Here is a 21,329-nt window from a genome sequence, read left to right as displayed (position 1 = left end):
TAGAAGATGAGGAATAACAAATAATTCCTGCCTCTTACAAAAAAATATTTTTTGGTTTATTTTGGAAAGCTGTGTAAGGCATTTTTTCCCTTAGATTTATCTTCCTAATGGTGTTTGTTCTTGACAAATAAATGCCTCTCCAAATGTACTCTAGGTAGATGAAGTATCCCAAGAGCGTGTCCACTTGGAGATTAAACACAAAGCCGTGTAGGATAAAAATGTGCACAAATCACTTGTAAAATGTCCCTCCACCCACGAAGGTGCAGTAAACAGTGAGTGAACCATGTAGACCTAGCAGTTTAGTGGTGAGTAAGGAACTGCCAAAACTTCTAAGTAAATTACCCTTCCAGGAGTGGCTGTATCATTTGTTGGGCCCAGTGCCAAATAAAAATATAGGGCCCATGTCTAAAAAAATTATTAAGAACTTCAAACAGATAAACAACAAAGAACTACTGTATGGCATAGGAAACTACATTTAACATCTTGTAATAATCTGTAATGCAAAAGAATCTAAAAAACTACTTGCATATAAATATAAAATTATATATATAACTGAATCACTTTGCTGTTCATCTGAAACTAATACAAACATTGTATATCAACTATACTTCAATAAAAATAATTACAAAATAAAAGAAAAAATATTAATAACTTCAAGGTGGTAACAGAAGAGCATTAAACCAAGTGGAAGCACTTCTGAGCACCCTGGCCTGTGTGACTGCCTAAGTTACACACCTTCTTTGGTTAAGCCAACATCTCTCCTCTGCCTTTCTTATAGCACCTGTCACTTTCTATTACCCTTAGTGCTTTGAGTCTCATCCTTAATTCTCCCACTAGCCTGGACATTCCTTGTAGGCAGGGACTCTGAAGAGAACATGGATTCTGAAATCTGACAAATCTGCCTTTACATTTCCAGCCTCCACAACTTTTTTAGTTGTATGAACTTAATCATATTACTTAATTTCTGTGAGACTGTTTTCTCATCTGTAAAATGAGAGAGGAAAGAATTGCTGTGAGGATAAATTAATTCACTGTGTTTGGCCCAGAATGAGTATGTAAGAATAGTGGTTGTTCATGTTTCTGCATTATAAAGTTGTGAGAATTACGGTGAGATAATAGAAAAAAATTTCACTATATCCAATGTTATGAAGTTGGCTGAAAATAGTATGACAGTGGTGTGTCTGGCCGGAGCACCTGTCAATGGTGCACCAGTGTGCATCAACAGCACCTGAGAGCTAGTAAGAAATGCAAATCCATGGACCCTGGCCCAGACCTACTAAATCAGAAACTCTGGAGGTGGTACTTTGCATGTGCTAAGCCTCTAGGTGATTCTGATATGCTCTCCAGTTTGAGAACCGCTCATACTCTGTGAGTTGGGTTTGTGAACTGATATTTTATTTAATTACAAAGCAAGGTACAGAAGCATTCACAAACTGATTTCAAGCCCAGAGATTTTCCAAAGCTGAAGCCCATTTCTCCACCCTGTCGACATTAGTGAGGGTATTTCTCTGGCCAATGCTGGAGGAACTAGTCTCACTCTTAAGACTCGTATCCCTATTGCTTTCAGGGAGAGATTTTCCTTTTTGACTTTCTATACTATTAGAATTTTTTCTAACCATTCATATACATGTATATGTGCATGTATATGTACATAAACATATATAGAGAGAGTCATATGGTTTTTAACAATATTCCTCTTTATTTTTAACAAATGTTTTAAAGTAAATGAGCACACACATTCTAAATTTGAAAAAAAAAAAAAAAAAAAAAAAAAAGCATTGTTTTGATTAACTAGAAGGAAGCCAGAATAAAGAGTGTTTGAATGTCAGGCCAAGTAGTGAGAGATACTCCTCTAAAAGCAGGGAACCAGCCCTAATCTGTGGACCTCTCACCAATGGAGCTGAGCAAACCCTCCTTGCCTGGGGAAATCCTGACAGCAGGGCCTCTAATTTCATGAAATAAGCCAGGGTGACCTCAAAAACTGTTGGCAAGGAAATTACCCAGGAGCCAGGGTACTTCACACAATCTCTCTTTGGGTTTTCATTCTTTTAGGGTTGGTTTCCATGGAAATCTGCACCTGCCAGTCCCCTGGGGTCTCTAAGCCTGAGAATTTTGAAAAAACAGGGAGAAGAAAAGTGTAGATTTTATAGGATTCTTTTACTTAGCATTTTTACTTAAAGTGCTCTCAGAAGTCTAATTGTGAGGCTGCAAAGAAATTTCATTTGTAATATCCCCTTTATTTACTACTTTTGTGCTTCCTGAGACCTTGAAAACATAAGATAGTAAGGCCTCAGTGCATAGTTATTTTGTATACAGATATGAAATTGGGTCAAAATCCAGGAACAGTATTTTTTTCAGAAAGTTTTGGTAATGATAAGAGTCATTTAGGTTTACAGAGAGAAATCCTTACCCAAATAACTCAGAGCCCTTTAAATCTTTGAAATCTGCTTTGAGCTAGAGAAGTAAGAAAACATATTTCTACAACTTTGAATCCAGAGTGTTAAAGTCACTAAGACAGGTGGTCACCAGCTGGGAAGCAGTGAACTCAGCAGGTGACCTCTGAAAGCCCCTTCTGAAGTAAGAATGTGTGACAATTGTAGTTACAGACCAGAATGGTCTCTGCTGACCCATATGTGAAGCTCAGCCCTGATTGGCTACATGGTTCTGTGCCCTCCCTCTCCTCCCATAAGAATTTAGGTTGGGAAAGGTTTACATGAAGTTCTGCTTCAAGTGGGAGGGGACAACAGGTTTTTTCAGCGTATCAGTCAACATTGACTGAATTCTGTTTGTTGATTCCTATTGAGGGGGATAAGAAGATGATAGCAAATAAATAGAAGAAAGTACCTAAAGAAGCTTACAGCAATTTAGGAATACACAGTATACCACATGCACCTAACATTTTCAAAGGGCAGAGTACTTGTGTTAATTTTATTCAGCAAAATTAACCTTGCTTCTGAGATACTATTTCAAAATTGACCAAGAGGTTCAGGTCAGATTGAATAAAAAATTGGAGGTTTAATAGCTTTTTTGTTTCCTGGTATCTAGTTTGCTTGCTTTGCAGCTAGTTATACCTAGAATATCTTTCTTAACAATTTTATTGAACTATAACTTATACAATAAACTGCCCATTTTAAGTAATTCAATGAATTTTAGTAAATTTATAGAGTTGTGTTACCATCACCACAATCCTGTGTCAGCAACTTTCATCACCCCAAAAAGATCCTTCAGGCCCATTTGCTTTCAGTGTGGATCCCAAACAATGAATGAACTGCTTTCTGTCCCTATTGCTTTTCCTTTACTGGGCTTTTCATATAAAGGAAATTGTACTATAAATATTGTTTTTGGCTCTGGCTTCTTTCATTTAACATAATGTTTTTTAAATTGATCAATGCTGTAGCATGTATAATAGTTTTATTGCTGAAAATTATTCCATTGTCTGAATATACTACATTTTTGTTATCCATTCAATAGATGATGGTTGATTTCTACTTTGGGGCTATTATGCATAAACCCACTGTACACATTCATATAAAGGTCTTTGAGGGAACACAAGTTTTACTTTCTCTTGAGTAGATACTTAGAAGTGGAATTAATGGGTTGCATGATAAACTTATGTTTAACTTTTTAAGAAACCATCAAAATATTTTCCAAAGTGACTGTACCAACTTAAATTTTTTCAGCAATGTATGAAAAATTTTCTACATGCTTAATATTTTCTATAGTCTGATTTTTTTTATTATAGCCTTTTCAGTGCTAACTCATTGTGGTTTTGATTTGAATTTATTAAATGACTAATGATGGTGAACATCTTTTCATGTGACATCAGGTATTTGTATATCTTCTTGGTAAAATATCTATCTAAAATCTGTTCAATTTTAAATTAAGTTGTTGCTCCTGTATTGAATTATAAAGTGAAAGTGAAATTGCTCAGTCATGTCCGACTCTTTACGACCCCATGGACTGTACCCTACCAGGCTCCTCTGTCCATGGGATTTTCCAGGCAAGGGTGCTGGAGTGGGTTGTCATTTCCTTCTCCAGGGGATCTTCCCAACCGAGGGATCAAATCTCGGGCTACCACATTGCAGGCAGACCTTTTACCATCTGAGCCACCAGGGAAGGTTTTATTGAATTATAAGAATGCTTTTAATGTTATGGATACAAATTCTTTACCAAATATATGGTTTGCAAATATTTTTACCCATCTGTGATTTGTCTTCTCATTTTCTTAATTATGTCTTTGAGGTGAAAAGACATACAAAGATTATACAGTAAAAGTGAGAAATAGATTCAAGGGATTAGATCTGATAGACAGAGTGCCTGATGAACTATGGACGGAAGTTTGTGACATTGCACAGGAGAAAAAGATCAAGACCATCCTCAAGAAAAAGAAATGCAAAAAGGCAAAATGGCTGTCTGAGGAGTCCTTACAAATAGCTGTGAAAAGAAGAGAAGCGAAAAACAAATGAGAAAAGGAAAGATATACCCATTTGAATGCAGAGTTCCAAAGAATAGCAAGGACAGATAAGAAAGCCTTCCTCAGTGATCAGTGCAAAGAAATAGAGGAAAACAATAGAATGGGAAAGACTAGAAATCTCTTCAAGAAAATTAGAGATACCAAGGGAACATTTCATGCAAAGATGGGCTCGATAAAGGACAGAAACGGTATGGAACTAACAGAAGCAGAAGATATTAAGAAGAGGTGGCAAGAATATACAGAAGAACTATACAAAAAAGATCTTCACAACCCAGATAATCACGATGGTGTGATCACTCACCTAGAGCCAGACATCCTGGAATATAAAGTCAAGTGGGCCTTAGGAAGCATCACTATGAACAAAGATAGTGGAGGTGATGGAATTCCAGTTGAGCTATTTCAAATCCTAATAGATGATGTTGTGAAAATGCTGCCCTTAATATGCCAGCAAATATGGAAAACTCAGCAGTGGCCACAGGACTGGAAAAGGTCAGTTTTCATTCCAATCCCAAAGAAAGGCAGTGCCAAAGAATGCTCAAACTACTGCACAATTGCACTCATCTTACATGCTAGTAAAGTAATGCTCAAAATTCTCCAAGCCAGGCTTCAACGATACGTGAACCGTAAAGTTAGAAATGTTTAAGCTGGTTTTAGAAAAAGCAGAGGAACCAGAGATCAAATTGCCAACATCCACTGGAACATCGAAAAAGCAAGAGAGTTCCAAGGAAAAAAAAAAATCTATTTCTGCTATATTGACTATGCCTTTGACTGTGCGGATCACTACAAACTGGAAATTTCTTAAAGGGATGGGAATACCAGACCACCTGACCTGCCTCTTGAGAAATCTGTATTCAGGTCAGGAAGTTAGAACTGGACATGGAACTACAGACTGTTTCCAAATTGGGAAAGGAGTATGTCAAGGCTGTATTTTGTCACCCTGCTTATTTAACTTATATTCAGAGTACATCATGAGAAATGCTGGGCTGCATAAAGCACAAGCTGGAATCCAGATTGCCAAGAGAAATATCAATAACCTCAGATATGTAAATGATACCATCTTTATGGCAGAAAGTGAAGAAGAACTAAAGAGCCTCTTGATGAATGTGAAAAAGGAGAGTAAAAAAGTTGGCTTCATGCTCAACATTCAGAAAACTAAAATCATGGCATCTGGTCCCATCACTTCATGGCAAATAGATGGGGAAACAGTGGAAACAGTGACAGAATTTATTTAGGGGGGCTCCAAAATCACTGCAGTTGGTGACTGCCGCCATGAAATTAAAAGACGCTTGCTCCTTGGAAGAAAAGTTTTGACCAACCTAGACAGCATATTAAAAAGCAGAGACGTTACTTTGTCAACAAAGGTCCGTCTAGTCAAGGCTATGGTTTTTCCAGTAGTCATGTATGGAAGTGAGTGTTGGACTATAAAGAAAGCTGAGTGCAGAAGAATTGATGCTTTTGAACTGTGGTGTTGGAGAAGACTCTTGAGAGTCCCTTGGACAGCAAGGAGATCCAACCAGTCAATCCTAAAGGAAATCAACCCTGAATATTCATTGGAACGACTGATGTTGAAGCTTAAAGTCCAATACTTTGGCCACCTGATGTGAAGAAGTGACTCATTTGCCTTTCTGATGTTGGAAAGGATTGAAGGCAGGAAGAGAAGGGGATGACAGAGGATGAGATGGTTGGTTGGCATCACCGACTCAATGGACATGAGTTTGAATAAACTCTGGGAGTTGGTGATTGACAAGGAGGCCTGGAGTGCTGCAGTCAATGGGGTCACAGAGAGTTGGACACAACTGAACGACTCAACTGAAGTGCAAAAGTTTTTAATTGAGATAAAGTCCATTTTATGAAATTTTTATTTTATGGATCTTGATTTTGGTGACATATATAAGAACTCTTTGCCTATCCTAAGGTCAAAACGATTTTCCTATTTTTTTTCTAGAATTATTATAGCTTTTTGCATTTAGATGTTGTAGTACATTGATTGCTTTCCAAGTATTAAACCAGCCTTGCTTTCTTAGAAGAAATTCCAGTTGGTCATGGTGTAGGTCATGGTGTATAATCCTTTATATATGTTGATGGATTTGGTTTTCTAATATTTTAGAACTTTTCATCTATAGTCTCAAGGGATATTGCTGTAGATTTCTTATATTGCCTTTGTTTGGCTTTAGTATCAGGGTAATAATGGCTTCTTAGGATGAGTTGAAAGCTCCTATTTTTTTGAAGTGTTTCTGAAGGTTTGATAATGTTTGTTCTTTAAACATTTGATAGAATTCATCATAGAAGACATCTGAGCATGAGCTTTTCTAAGTAGGAAGAATTATAATAACTAATCCAATTTCTCTACTTGTTAGAGTGCTAGTCTGATTTTCTAGTACTTCTCAAGTCAGTTTTGGTAATTTCTGTTCTTCCTAGGATTTTTTCATTTCATGTAAGCTGTCCAATGTTTTGACCTAAAATTCTTCCTCCTATTTCCCCTTAAAAACCTTCTAATGTCTTCAGGGTTAGTACTAATATCCTCTCTTTCATTCCTGATTTTGATAAGTAGTGTCTTTTCTCTTTTTCTCATGGTCAGCCTCACTAAATAATTGTTCATTTTGTTGATTTTTCAACTTTTGGCTTTATTTATATCCTCTATTGAGCTTCTGTCTTATATTTTGTAGATTTCTACTTCAATATTTATTGTTTCCATCATTCTGCCTTCCTTGTATTTAGTTTGCTTTTCTTTTCGTAGTTTCTTAAGGTAGAAGCCTTAGTTATTGATTTGAGGTCTTTCTTCTTTTCCAGTATAGTTTTGGATTTTCCTGTAAGCACTTCTGTGACTGCATCACACAAAATTTTGGTTTTCATTTGTTTAAAGTATTTTCTAATTTCTGTATGATTTTTTCTTAACCCATATATTACTTAAAAACATGTTAATTTCCAAATTGGAAATTTTCTAAATTTGTTTCTTTCTTTTATTTCTCACTTAACTGTGTTCTGGTCATAGAAAACCGCTTGTATGATTTCAATTCTAAACTTAGTGAGTCTTGTTTTATGACATAACATATGGTCTACGCTGGAAAAATTCCATGTGTGCTGTTGTTGGGTGGAGTATTCTACAGATTGTTAGTTGAAGTTGGTTGATAGTGCTATCTAAGTCTTCTTTATGTTTGTTGGTTTTCTGTTATGTAGAAAAGACATATTTGTAAATTGTTGAGAGTAGGATATTGAAGTTTCCAACTATTATTATTGGGTAGTCCATTTCTCCTTTCAATTCTTTCAATTTGTGCTTTATGTATTTTGTAGATTAGTTCAGTTGCTCAGTCATGTCTGACTCTTTGTAACCCCATGGACTGCAGCACACCAGGTTTCTCTGTCCATCACCAACTCCTAGAGCTTGCTCAAACTCATGTCCATCGAGTCAGTGTTAACTGACTGTTAACATCTGTTAATTTGCCTTTATATATTGAGAATGTGTTATATCTTGCTAATTAATTGGCCCTTTTACATTATAAAATGTGAATTTTGCTTCTAGCAACATGTATTAAGTTTATTTTTTCTGATATTAGTAGAGTCACTCAAACACTATTAAGGTTATTGTTTGCATACAATATCATTGTCATGCTTTTAATTTTAGCCTGTTGCTGGAGACTGAAATTCTATTCAGTCTGATAATCATTGCATTTGATTAGTTTTTAATTCATTCACATTTAATGTGGTTATTGATATGGTTTGATTTAAATCTTTCGTTTTATGTTTTATTTTTTGCTTCTTGTCTCTTTTGTTCTTCTGTTCATACATTGCTACTTTCTTTTGTGGTAAATAGATACTTCTAGTGTACCATTTTAATTCCTTTTTTATTTTTTCTTAAATATTTTGGGTTTTTTTAGTGGGCAATTTAGGACTTACACTACAGATCTTAGCTTATTGCAAGTTATTTCAAATTAATACTAACTTAATTCTAATAAAATATATGTATTTAATCCAATATAGTGCCATTTTAATCCATCCTTTTTGCTATTATTTTATTAATATATATTTTATAAGCTTATTAATGCAGCTTTATAAGTATTATTTTATGCAATCATGTATTTTCAACCAGTTACAAGGAGAAAAGAGAATAAACTATTTATACAGTCTCATGTGTTCTCCTGTATATTTAGTTTTGCACTGTTATTTATTTCTTTACATGGGTTCTAGCTATGAAAAGTGAAAGTGAAGTCGCTCAGTCGTCTCCGACTCTTTTCAACCTCATGGACTGTAGCCTACCAGGCTTATCCATCCATGGAATTTTCCAGGCAAGAATACTGGAGTGGATTGCCATTTCCTTCTCCAGGTTCTAGCTATAAGCTTGTAAAATTTTCTTTCAGCCTGAAGGAATTCCTTTAATATTTGTTGTAAGATAAGTCTGATAGCAACAAATTCACTCATTCTTTATTTATCTGATATCTTTAATTTTGGAATGCCAATTTTGAAATGTAATTGAAATGGATTTAGAATTCTTAACAATCATATCCTTTCTGTATCTTGAAAATAGCATCCTGCTGCTTTCTGGTTTCCTTTTTTTGAAATAAGTCAGCTGTTAATCACACTGTTGTTTGTATGTGATGAGGCATTTTTCTCTTATTCTTTTAATGACTTTATTTGTCATTGGTCTTCAACAGTTTGACCATGATGTCTCTAGGTGTGGCTCTCCTTGGAAATGATTGAGTTTGTTGGATCTGTGGACTAGCTTTTAATAAAATATTTGGAAACTATTTGGCCGTTATTTCTTCAAAAACTTTTTTCTGCCCTTTTCTCTCTCCTCTTTTACAGAGACTCCCAACATACATGTTAATATGCCTGATAGCCATCCCATAGATCTCTGGGGTTCTCCTTTACGTTCTTGACTTTTTCCTTTCATTTCTACTGTAAATGATTTCTACTCACTGATCTTTAAATTTGCTGATTCTTTCTCCTACAGTCTCAATACGATATCGAGTGCCTGTAATTACTCTTTATTTCAGTTATTTTACTTTTCAAATGCAGAATCTAAACCTAATTATTCTCTATAATATATACCTCTTCATTAAGAGTCTCAACTTGATTAATCATTGTTACCATCCTGATCTTTATTTCCTTAAAAGTTACTTTTAGTTGCCTGAATGCATTCCTGATACCAGCTTGTATGTCTTTATTTAGTGCACCAACTGGACTCCTCAGAGATAATAGGTATTTATTTTATTTCCTGAGTATGGGTCACAGTTTCTTATTTCTTCATATGTCTTATTAAATTTTTTTTAATCAAAAACTGACTACTTTGTTTAAAGCTGGATATTTTAGATAATATGTAGCAATCAGGATTTCTATTTTTCTTTATTGGAGGTTATGATTATTGCTACTCTTTTGTTTTGTTTTGTTTCTTTATTTGTTTATTAATTTGCCTGAACTAATTCTGTGGAGTCTGCCTCCCTCACTGCATTTTATCACTAATATCTTTGTTCAGATTTTCCTTCATTCTGCTTTTATTTGTTGACTTTGGCTTCCTATGGTTTGCTCCTTGGAAGAAGAGTTATGACCAACCTGGGCAGCATATTAAAAAGCAGAGACATTACTTTGCCAACAAAGGTTCATCTAGTCAAAGCTGTGGTTGTTCCAGTAGCCATGTACGGATGGGACAGATGGACTATAAAGAAAGCTGAGCACTGAAGACTTGATACTTTTGAACTGTGGTGTTGGAGAAGACTCTTGAGAGTCCCCTGGACTGCAAGGAGATCCAACCAGTCCATCCTAAAGGAGATCAGTCCTGGGTGTTCTTTGGAAGGACAAATGCTGAAGCTGAAACTCCTATACTTTGGTCACTTGATTCAAAGAACTTACTCATTTGAAAAGACCCTGATGCTAGGAAAGATTGAAGCCAGGAGGAGAAGAGGACGACATAGTATGAGATGGTTGGATGGCATCACCGACTCAATGAACACGAGTTTGAGTAAATTCCGGGAGTTGGTGATGGATAGGAAGGCCTGGCGTGCTGCAGTCCACAGGGTCACAAAGAATCAGACACAACTGAGCTACTGAACTGAACTGAAGCATGACTTAATGGTCAGCCAATGATTGGTCAGAGGTTGTAATCAACCACCTTGAGCCATTCTACCACTTTTTCTTTCTACCCAAGAAAAGAAATGCAAGAAGGCAAAGTGGTTAATCTGAGGAGGCCTTACAAATAGCTGAGAAAAGAAAACAATCAAAATGCAAGGGAGAAAGGGAAAGATATATCCAATTGAATGCAGAGTTTCAGAGACTAGTGAGGAGAGATAAGAAAGCCTTCTTAAGTGAACAATCAAAAGACATAAAGAAAAGCAATAGAATTGGAAAGGCTAGAGATCTCTTTAACAAAATTGAAGATATCAAGGGAACATTTCATGCAAAGATAGGCATAATAAAGGACAAAAATGGCAAGGACTTAACAGAAGCAGAAGAGATTAAGAAGAGGTGGCAAGAATACACAGGAAATTGTACAAAAAAAGCTCTTAATGATCCAGATAACCATAAAGCTAGACTTCAGCAGTATGTCAACCAAGAACTTCCAGATGTACAAGCTGGATTTAGTAAAGGCAGAGGAACAGAGATTAAATTGTCAACATATGCTGGACCATTGAAAAAGCAAGATAATTAAAAAAAAAAAAAAAGAAATCTACTTCTCCATTGATTACACTAAAGCCTTTTACTGTGTGGATCACAACAAACTGTGGAATAATCATAAAAGGATGGGAATACCAGAACACATTACCTGCCTCCTGAGAAAACTGTATGCAGGACAAGAAGCAACAGTTATAACTGGACATGGAAAAACAGACTGGTTCAAAACTGGGAAAGGAGTATGTCAAGGTTGTATATTGTCACCCTGCTATTTTTAACTTATATGCAGAGTACATCCTATGAAATGATGGACTCAATAACTTGTAAGCTGGAAGCAAGATTGCTTGGAGAAATATCAACAACCTCAGACATGCAGATGATACCAGTTTAATGGCAGAAAGTGAAAAGGAACTAAAGAGCCTCTTGATGAAAGTGAAAGAGAGTGGAAAAGCTGGCTTGAAACTCAACATTCAAAAAAGGAAGATCATGACATTCAGTCTTATCACTTCATGCCAAATAGATGGGGAAAAACTGGAAACAGTGTGAGATTTTATTTTCTTGGGCTCAAAAATCAATGCAGACAGTGACTGCAGCCACAAAATTAAAAGATACTTGCTCTTTGGGAGAAAAGCTATGACTAACCTAAACAGTGCATTAAAAAGCAGAGACATCACTTTGCCGACAAAGGTCTGTATAGTCAAAGCTATGATTTTTCCAGTAGTCAAGTATGGATGTGAGAGTTGGACCATAAAGAAGGCTGAGCACTGAAGAATTGATGCTTTCAAACTGTGGTGCTGGGGAAGATGCTTCAGAGTCCCTTGGACAGCAAAGAGATCAAACCAGTCAATCCTAAAATAAATCAACCCTGAATATTCATTGGAAGGATTGATGCTGAAGTTCCAATACTTTGGCCACCTGATGCAAAGGAAGTCCCTAATGCTGGGAAAAACTGAGGGCAAGAGGAGAAGTGGGAGAGAGGGGATGAGATGGTTGGATGGCATCACCAACTCAACGGACATGAGTTTGAGTAAACTCTGGGAACTGGTGATGGACAGGGAGGCCTGGAGTGCTGCAGTCCATGGGCACAACTTAGCGACTGAACAACAACAACCACTTGACAATATAGCTACGTGTAGACTGTGAAATGTAAAGTTCAGGTAGCTTGCAAAACTGCCCTGACTTACTTTCTGTGTGTTGAAAACTCACAACCAGCCAAAATATATACTTAAGAACCTCTCTACTTTCTCCCAAGAATGTGAATAGCTGAACTATGCAGACAACTTTCCAGATGACCATGGGTATCTTGGTGGTGCTGATTTAGTCAATAAGTCATGTTCGACTCTTGCGACCCCATGGACTCTAGCCTGCCAGGCTCCTCTGTTCATGGGATTCTCCAGGCAAGAATACTAGAGTAGGTTGCATTTCCTTCTCCAGGGGATCTTCCCAACCCAGGAATCGAGCCCAGGTCTCCTTTACTGTAGGCAAATTCTTTACCAACTGAGATATGAGAGAAGCCCATAGGTATCAGGGAGTTTATCAAGATAAACTATGGATATATCACTCCCGAACTTTCCCTGTAAAAAATTTCCCCCAAGCAGGATTACAGATTCAGGCTATTTGAATTATTGGTGTTCTTTCTTTGCCACTAAGATCACACTAAGCTACTGGAGATCAGTGGAGAAATAACTCCAGAAAGAATGAAGAGATGGAGCTAAAGCAAAAACAGCACCCAGCTGTGGATGTGACTGGTGATGGAAGTAAAATCTGATACTGTAAAGAACAGTATTGCATAGGAACCTGGAATGTTAGGTCCATGAATCAAAGCAAATTGGAAGTAGTCAAACAGAGATGGCAATGAACACCGACATTTTAGGAATCAGCTAACTAAAATGGGCTGGAAAGGGTGAATTTTACTCCGATAACCATTATATCTACTACTGTGGGCAAGAATCTTTCGAAGAAATGGAGTAGCCATCATAGTCAACAAAAGAGTCTGAAATGCAGTACTTGGGTACAATCTCAAAAACGACAGAAAGATCTCTGTTTATTTCCAAGAAAAACTATTCAATAACACAGTAATCCAAATCTATGCCCCAACCAATAATGCTGAAGAAGTTTGCAGTTGAATGGTTCTATGAAGACTTTAAAAACCTTCCAGAACTAACACCCCAAAAAAGATGTCATTTTCATTATAGGGGATGGAATACAAAAGTAGGAAGTCAAGAAATACCTGGAGTAAAAGGCAAATTTGGCCATGGAATACAGAATGAAGCAGGGCAAAGGCTAATAGAGTTTTTCCAAGAGAATGCACTGGTCATTGCAAACACCTTCTTCCAACAACACAAGAGAAGACTCTACACATGGACACCACCAAATGGTCAATACTGAAATCAGATTGATTATATCCTTCACAGCCAAAGATGGAGAAGCTCTATACAGTCAGCAAAAACAAGACCAGGAGCTGACTGTGGCTCAGATCATGAACTCCTTATTGCCAAACTCAGAATTAAATTGAAGAAAGCAGGGAAAACCACTAGACCATTCAGGTATGATATAAATCAAATCCCTTAAGATTTTATAGTGGAAGTAACAAATAGATTCAAGGGATTAGATCTGATAGACAGAGTGCCTGAAGAATTATAGATGGAGGTTCATCACATTGTAAAGGAGGCAGTGATCAAGACCATCCCCAAGAAAAAGAAATGAAAAAGGCAAAATGATTGTCTGCGGAGGCCTTACAAATAGCTGTGAAAAAAAGGGATGTGAAAGGCAAAGGAGAAAAGGAAAGATATACCCATTTGAATGCAGAGTTCCAAGGAATAGCAAGGAGAGATAAGAAAGATTTCTTCAGTGATCAGTGCAAAGAAATAGAGGAAAACAATAAAATGGGAAAGACTAGAGACCTCTTCAAGAAAATTAGAGATACCAAGGGAACATTTCACACAAAGATGGGCTCAATATAGGACAGAAATGGTATGGACCTAACAGAAGCAGAAGATATTAAGAAGAGATGGCATGAATACAGAGAACTATACAAAAACATCTTCATGACCCAGATAACCACGATGGTGTGGTCATTCACCTAGAGCCAGACATCCTGAAATGGGAAGTCAAGAGGGCCTTAAGAAGTATCACTATGAACAAAGCTAGTGGAGGTGATGGAATTCCAGCTGAGCTATTTCAAATCCTAATAGATGATGCTGTGAAAGTGCTGCACTCAATATGCCACCAAATTTGGAAAATTCAGCAGTGGCTACAGGACTGGAAAAGGTCAGTTTTCATTCCAATCCTAAAGAAAGGCAATGCCAAAGAATGCTCAAACTGTTGCACAATTGCACTCATCTCACACGCTAGTAAAGTAATGCTCAAAATTCTCTAAGCCAGACTTCAACAGTACATGAACCAAGAATTTCCAGAAATTCAAGATGGATTTAGAAAAGGCAGAGGAACCAGAGATCAAATTGCAAACATCCACTGGATCATCAAAAAAGCAAGAGACCTCCAGAACATCTACTTCTGCTTTATTGACTACATCAAAGCCTTCGACTGTGTTGATCACCACAAACCACGGAAAATTCTTAAAGAAATGGGGATACCCGACCATCTGAACTGCCTCCTGAGAAATCTATATCCAGCTCAAGGAACAAGTTAAAACTGGACATGGAACAACAGACTGGTTCCAAATTGGGACAGGAGTATATCAAGGCTGTATATTGTCACCCTGCTTATTTAACTTATATGCAGAGTTCACCTTGGGAAATGCTGGACTGGATGAAGCACAAGCTGGAATCAAGATTGCTGGGAGAAATATCAGTAACCTCAGATATGCAGATGACACCACCCTTATGGTAGAAAGTGAAGAAAAACTAAAAAGCCTCTTGATGAAAGTGAAAGAGGAGAGTCAAAAAGTTAGCTTAAAGCTCAACATTCAGAAAACTAAGATCATGGCCTCTGGTCCCATCATGTCATGGTGAATAAATGGGGAAACAGTGTCAGACTTTATTTTGGGGGGCTCCAAAATCACTGCAGATGGTCACTGCAGCCATGAAATTAAAAGAGGCTTGCTCTTTGGAAGAACAGTTATGACCAACTTAGACAGCATATTAAAAAACAGAGACATTACTTTTCCAACAAAGGTCTGTATAGTCAAAGCTATGGTTTTTCCAGTAGTCTTGTATGGATGTGAGAGGTGGGCCATGAAGAAAGCTGAGCGCCAAACAATTGATGCTTTTGAAATGTGGTGTTGGAGAAGACTCTTGAGAGTCCCTTGGACTGCAAGGAGATCCAACCAGTCCATCCTAAAGGAAATCAGTCCTGAATATTCATTGGAAGGACTTATGCTGAAGCTGAAATTCCAAGAATCTGATCACCTGATGTGAAGAAGTGACTCATTTGAAAGGACCCTGATGCTGGAAAAGATTGAGGGTAAGAGAGGAAGGGGGTGACAGAGGATGAGATGGTTGGATGGCATCACCGACCCAATGCACATGAGTTTGAGTAAACTCAGGAGTTGGTGACGGACAGGGAACCCTGGCATACTGATCCATGGAGGCCTCTAAGTGTCAGACACAACTGAGAGACTGAACTGAATTGAAGATCACACTGTTTTCAATAACCCTTCAGTTCAGTTCAGTTCAGTTGCTCAGTCGTGTCGGACTCCTTGCGACCCCAGGAATTGCAGCACGCCAGGCCTCTTAGAGATGTTTTTTTTTTTTTTCATAGTCTGTTCAAGTCAAGTCATTCTTTCTAGCAGTTATGCTGCTGGTCTTCTTAACTTGCTACATCCCAACAGAGCTTCAGCACTAACTGAAATAGGTCTTGTGAATGGCATAAATGGAAGCCTCCCCAGGCTAAACTGTCATCAATTTTCAAAGTTGCCCCCAAATTTTCTAAATTTGCTTTTTTTATCTTTGGTGAATTCATTTCAAGAGTTATAAATGTTTGTTTTCACAGTTTTGCCCAATTTTATCATTGCTTTCTGTCAAGAGGATTTACCCTCTTACTTACTTCTTCTGAAGTAAGAGAGGAGATGGAAATGGCAACCCACTCCAGTATTCTTGCCTGGAAAATCCCATGGACGGAGGAGCCCAGTTGGCTACAGTCCATGGGGTCGCAAAGAGTCGGACACGATTGAGTGACTTCACTTTCACTTACTTCTTCTATCTAGAAGTCCAGAACTATGGAATAAAATTGTGTATCTTTGGAATCCCAGCAAATTGATTACTAATAGGAAGAAACCCAGAAAATCTCACTTTACTACAAAATAAAATAAAAATCAACAACCTTGAATTTGGACCTTTTGATTGAATAGTAACAAAAACGAATAGTTAAAAAATATTTTCATCTGGGAATTAAGATAACTGGGTTCTGGTTCTGATGTTGCCGCCCATGAGCTGCCAATCCCAGTGCACTGGTTCATCTAGCTGAGCCTCGCATTTCCCAGCTGTCAAGCAGAAGTCCCTGTCAGGGTCTTTCTAGGTCTAATATTTGAGCTTCATATGAAAACAGCAAAAAATAGCTGAAATATGTTTAAAAGACCACAGTGATGAAGAAAATAAAGCAAGTGTTGCACTATAATACCCACAACCACTTTGGTTAAACACAATAATGATCATGGACTTATCTTAGCACACACTCAGAGAATGTGAATATGTCACTAGAGTTTTGACATGATTGTATAATCAAAATCTGATCCCTTGGACAGCAAGGAGATCAAACCAGTCAATCTTAAGGGAAATCAACCCTGAACACTCATTGGAAGGACTGTTGCTGAAGCTGAAACTCGAGTATTTTGGTCATCTGATGTGAACAGCTGACTCACTGGAAAAGTCCCTGATGCTGGGAAAAATTGAGGGCATAAGGATAAGAGGGCATCAGCGGATGAGGGGGCTGGATGGCATCACTGATGCAATGGACATGAACTTGGGCAAATTTCAGGAGATGGTAAAGGACAAGGAGGCCTGGCATGCTGCAGTCCATGAAGTCCCAAAGAGTCAGACACAGCTGGGCAGTTGAGCAACAACAATGTAATCAAAATGCTCAACCAATGGCCTGCTTGATAATATAAATAATAACTGAGTAACCAAGGCCTAAGCACACAGATAACAAGTATAACATGGTGTTTGTTCATCTAAAGACAAGGCTTCAAATCTCTGCTCCCTGCTTAGTAACTGTGGGTGAGAATCTTTAATCATTCTAGGCCTCAAGTTCTTCATCTAAAAAATGAGTATAAAATAATATATCACTATAATAGCTAAGAGGATTAAAACAGGATTAAAACATAGCATTTCAAGTTTACAGCAGAGTGTGGCACATAAATGCTCCATAAATAATGGTAGGTATAATTATTTCATATCTCCAGGGTTTGTTCTGAGCTGGCAGTGGAGGTGACTATGTGCATAAAGGTGGAAAGCCACACCAGATCCTTATCCCTTTGCCTAGACTGATGGGATAAGCAATGCTAGGAAAGCCCTCCATAAAATAAATATCAATACCTGTTATAAGCCTCACAACCCTATAATGTGGAACTGGGAAGGTACAATGGGATGAGGTGGGAGGGGAAGTAGGAAAGATAAGAATTGAGCGGCCAGTGAACAGAATTCCACAGAGGGCCACTGATTTGCTTCAGGTGGTGGAAGGAATAAAGTGAGAATCTGTGAGGGTGACAAGAAGCACAGAAGGAGCACAGAGAAGACAGGTTCTGCCTAAGGCGACCTCACAGGTCCCATTTCAGAAACTAACGTCTTCTCCCTTCTCTCTTTAACAGACCCAAGCACCTATATATCTCAATGACTCACTGTTTTCTCTTCTTTATCAGCAAAATATGCAGTTTCACTCCTCCACCTTGCCTCCCAAATTGGTCCCAAGCCCAGAGATTTCCCAAAACTGTGTCTCATTTATCCCCTTTGGCAGGTGTCCCTAAAGGTTCTCCCCAGGCTGACATGTTGCTGACCATGTTTACCCACTCTGGTATGTGTTGTTTTTTGATGTAAGGGCTTTTCTTCCAAGGCTCTAGGAAGCAGTCCCTCCAAGTGACTCATTAGGATGTTAGGGGTCATGTTGATTCTTACAACTGACAAAGTCAGGGTGAGAATCAGGTATGGTTCACTCAGGCTTCATATGATGTTCTTGCCTCTGCCCATCCCCAACTTCATCATGAGGCTGCAGAAGTTTGAAGAATCATAGCTGCATAGCATTGCAGAGAGAGGGAACAAACGACTATTACTTCCTCTGTCTCTATAAAGAAAAAAATCCCTGTTACTACATTTCCTTGAAAACTTATCCTTTTCTGAGCCTATTCCTGTGGTCAGAGAAATGCCATATACCAATTGACTATAGCCTGCATTCTTAAACTGACCCCTCGCAAATTCCTCAATATTTCATGTCTACATGAACCTCTGGGGATCTTGCTAAGATACAGATTCTGAATCAAGAAATTTGGAGTGGTGTCTGAGATTCTGCATTTCTAGCATCCCAGGAAACACTAATGGCCTACATTTTGACTACAAAGAAATAATGGCTATATGGACTAAATATGCAAGGGTTATAAGCTTCCTGAAAACGACAACTTTGTTTCTATTCACCATTGAATAGGGCCTATAATACTATTCTGATAGCTCAGACAGTAAAAAGTCTGCCTGCAGTGCAGAAGACCCAGGTTTGATTCTTGGGAAGATCCCCTAGAGAAGAGAATGGCAACCCACTCCAGTATTCTTGCCTAGAGAATCCCAAGGACAGAGGAGCCAGGTGGGCTACAGTCCATGGGGTCACAAAGAGTTGGACATGACTGAGCAAACAACACACTTATAATACTAACAGTACATAATAGGTATCCTATAAATATTTATTTAATTTTGAAGAACTATCTTCCAGAATTTGGGAAATTGATGACTAGCCAGGTAATAGAACTTCTCTGAGCATAACCATTAACTTTTGAACCTTTCCAATATTATTTAAAACACCCAATAGATTCTGAAAGCCCAAACTGAAGTGATATAATACTTGCACTTTGAAATTGGAAAGCTAAGTAACTCACCTTTCCTTGAGAATTTTCATAAGAAAACAGCTCAACAGCCCTCCTGAGACATCAATAATTAAACAGAGGAATATCTTTTCCAAGTACACACATTTTTGCAATTAGAAGTATTACATACAAAGGTTATTGAATGTTTGAGCCTCCAAGAAAAACTGCAATAATTTTTTGCAAACTTCTAAAAAATTGAGTATAGTTAATTGTACAATATTATATGAGTTACAAGTATACAATACAGTGATTCACAACTTTTAAAGATTATACCCATTTATAGTTATTATAAAATATTGACTATATTCCCTATGTTGTACAATATATCTTTATGGCTTATTTTATACTTAATGGTTTGTACCTCTTAATCCCCTTCCCCAGACTTTGCCTCTCCTTTTCTATCTTCCCACTGGTAACCACTAGTTTGTTCTTCTTATCTGTGAGTCTCCTCTTTTGTTATATTTACTAGTTTGTTGGGCTTTTTTTTTTTTTTTTGACTCCACATATAAGTGATACCATACAATATCTGTCTTTGTCTGACTTATTCTACTTATTATAGTGCCTTCCAAGTCCATGCATGTTGTTGCAAATGGCAGTTTCATTCCTTTTTATGGCTGCTTAGTATGCCATTGTATATACATTACATATCACATCTTCTTTATTCATTCATCTGTTGATAGATACTTAGGTTTCTTCCATACCTTAGCAATTATAGATAATGCTCCTGTGACCATTAGAGTACGTGTATCTTTTCAAATTAGTGTTTTTTGGCTGTCTACCCAGGAGTGGAATTATTGGGTCATATGGTAGTTTATTTTTAGTTTTTGGAGAAACCTCAACCCTGATCCACAGTGTCTCCATCAATTTACAGCCTCACCAACAGATTGCAAGGGTTTCCTTTTTTCCACATCCTTGCCAATACTTGGTATTTGTGTTCTGTTCATTCTGACAGATGTGAGGTGATATCTTATTGTGGTTTTGATTTGCATTTCCCTAAAGATTAGTGATGTTAAGAATCTTTTCATGTGTTTGTTGTTCATCTGCATTTTCTCTTTGGAAAAATTCTATTGAATTATTTTGCCCATTTTAAAATCATGTTGTCTTTTCAATGTTGAGTGAACTGTTTATATATGTTAGATATTAACATGTTATTGACTGTATCATTAGCAAATATTTTCTCCTATTCAGTAGGTTGATGGTTTCCTTTGCTGTGCATAAGCTTTTAAGTTTAATTTCGTCCCATTTGTTTATTTTTGGTTTTATTTCAGTTGTTTTAGGAGACAGATCCCCCCCCACCCAAATATTACTATTATTTACATTAAGACTGATCTGCCTATATTTTCCTCCAAGAGTTTTATAGTATCTAGTCTTACATTTAGGTCTTTAATTCATTTTGGGTTTATTTTTGTATATGGATGGTATGTACATTGTTGCATTTTGTATATGTACTGTTTAATTTGGTTTGATGATATTTTGTTGAGAACTTTTTGCATCTATGTTGATCAGTAATACTGACCTGCAATTTTCTTGTTTTGTGATAACTTTGTCTACCCTCCTACCCCTTTTGTTGTGATTCCTTCTTTATGTCTTTTGCTTTAGGTCTTTTTCATTGATGATAATCTGCAGATAGTTGTGATTTTAGTGTGCTCACAAGAGGAGGCGAGCTCACAGTCTTTCCAATTTTCCATCTTGGCTATCTCTTTGCAAACTTTTTAACATGCCTTCTCATACAGGATAAGGATAAGTGGCTTGTGAAAATGACAAATTATCCAAATTATTTCGAGAAGGCAAGCAGAAGTATCCTGCTCTAGGAGATGTCCTATGTGTCCCAGCAGTGCTCTCCCCTCTTGTCACCAAGCTATTTGTTCTAAGGGTTCCCCCTAGGGAGACTATATGGGTCATTCCATTGTAGTGGGCTGGCTATGGGGGTGGTCTAGGCTTGTTTGAATCCTAGCCCAGTTGGTTGCCAGGCTCTGCCTTGTGCAGATACACTAGCTGTTAGCAGGGTCTGGTCATGAGATGACTGGCTACAGAACCCCAGGGGGTCCCAGGGCTAGTGTTATCTCACTGGTGGGTGGAGTCAGGGTCCAAAAGACTCCAGAGTTGTTGCCTTCCCACTAATGGGTGGAGGGTACAGGTCCTGAAGTGAATGTCAAATTACTAGCGGGTAAAGCTGGATCCTAGAGACTGACTGCAGGGCCCAGGGTTCCCAGAGTTGGTGTCAGACTA

Source organism: Bos mutus, chromosome 13, assembly GCF_027580195.1.
Source record: "Bos mutus isolate GX-2022 chromosome 13, NWIPB_WYAK_1.1, whole genome shotgun sequence".
NCBI lineage: Eukaryota > Metazoa > Chordata > Mammalia > Artiodactyla > Bovidae > Bos > Bos mutus.
The sequence above is the reverse complement of the archived record's forward strand: the minus strand, read 5'-3'. Positions refer to the sequence as shown.